Consider the following 2,044-nt stretch of genomic DNA (forward strand, 5'->3'; position numbering starts at 1 on the left):
CGGCGGAGGTTGCCACGGAGCGTGGGTGCCCTGCCCCCGCCAAGAAACAGACATTAGATATGGGAAAATCCCTTATGGCGAAAATGCACCGTAATATGGCCCAACAGAGAGAGAAGACACAAATAACAAAAATCATAAATGAAAAAAGAGACATTACAACTGATACCACAGAAATATGAAGAATCATGAGAGATTATTATAAACTACTGCACACCAAAAAATATGAAAACCTGGAGGAAACAGATAAATTTCTGGACACATACAAACTACCAAGACTGAACCAAGAAGAAGTATAAAACCCAAACAAACCAATAACAAGCAACAAGATTAAAGCAGTAATCAGCAGTTTCCCAACAAAGAAAAGCCCAGGACTAGATGGCTTTACTGTTGAATTCTACCAAACCATTAAAGAGGAAATAATACCAATTCTCTTCAAGCTAGTCCAAAAAATTGAAATGGAGGCCATTCTTCCAGACTTACTCTATTAGGCCAGCATCACCCTGATGCCCAAATCAGACAAAGATACAACAAAAAAGAAAACTATAGGCCAATATCTCTGATGAACATAGATGCAAAACCCCTCAACTAAATATAAGCAAATAGAATACAGCAACACATTAAATTATACATCACAATCAAGTGGGATTCATCCCAGGGATGCAATATGGTTCAACATATGCAAGTCAATAAATGTGATATACCACATTAACAAAATCAAGGACAAAAACCATATGATTATCTCAATAGACAGAAAAAAGCATTAGAAAAAATTCAACATCTGTTCATGATAAAGACTCTCAGCAAATTAGGTATAGAAGGAGAATATCTCAACACAATAAAAGCCATATTGTACAAACCCACCACCAATATCATCCTAAAAATGGGAACAAGACAAAAGGGCCACTCTCACCACTCCTATTTAACGTTGTATTGGAAGTATTAGCCAGAGCAATCAGGCAAGAGAAAGAAATAAAGGGAATCCAGATTGGAAAAGACAAAGTCAAATTGTGTCTGTTTGCAGATGATATGGTCCTAAATATAGAAAAACCTAAGGATTGTGCAAAAAAACAAACAAACAAACAAAAAAAAAAAACCTCTTAGAGCTGATAAACAATTTTAGTAAACTTGCAGGATACAAAATCAACACACAAAAATCAGCAGCATTTTCATACTCCAACAACGAACTAGCAGAAAAAGAAAGCAAGAAAGCAAGCTCAGTTACAGTAGTCACCAGAAAAATAAAATACCGAAGAATGAATTTAACCACGGAGGTGAAAGATGTCTACAATGAGAACTATAAATCACTGTTGGGAGAAATTAAAGAGGACACAAAAAGATGAAAAGACATTCCATGCTCTTTGATTGGAAGAATTAATATTGTGAAAATGTTCATACTACCCAAAGAGATCTACAGATTCAATGCAATGCCCATCAAAATACCAATGACATTCTTCACAGAAATAGAAAAAACAATCCTAACATTCATATGGAACAACCAAAAACCCTGAAGAGCCAAAGCAATCTTGAGCAAAAAAATATAGCCAAAGCCATAGCACTACCTGACTTCAAACTGTACTCCAAAGCTATAGTAACCAAAACAGCATGGTACTGGCATAAAAACAGACACTTGGACAAATGGAACAGAATAGACAACCCCAAAATCAACCCACAAACTTATAGCAAACAAAAGCACCAAGGACATACATTGGGGAAAAGACTGCCTCTTCAATAAATGGTGCTGGGAAAACTGGACATCTACATGTAGAAGAATGAAACTAGACTCATACCTCTCCCCATATAGCAAAACCAACTCAAAAATGTATTAAAGGCTTAAAGTATAAGACCTGAAACTGCAAGACTACTAAAAGAAAACATAGGGGAAACACTTCGGGAAGCAGGACTGGGCAAACACTTTGCGAATATGATCCCCAAAGCACAGACAACAAAAGGAAAAACAAGGGCCGGCCCGGTGGCGCACTGGATAGTGCGCCGCTTGGGAAGCGCGGCGGCGCTCCCACCCAAGGGTTCGGATCCCACATACAGA

The sequence above is a fragment of the Galeopterus variegatus genome, unplaced genomic scaffold (assembly GCF_000696425.1).
Source record: "Galeopterus variegatus unplaced genomic scaffold, G_variegatus-3.0.2 Scaffold1229, whole genome shotgun sequence".
In the NCBI taxonomy this organism is placed as follows: domain Eukaryota; kingdom Metazoa; phylum Chordata; class Mammalia; order Dermoptera; family Cynocephalidae; genus Galeopterus; species Galeopterus variegatus.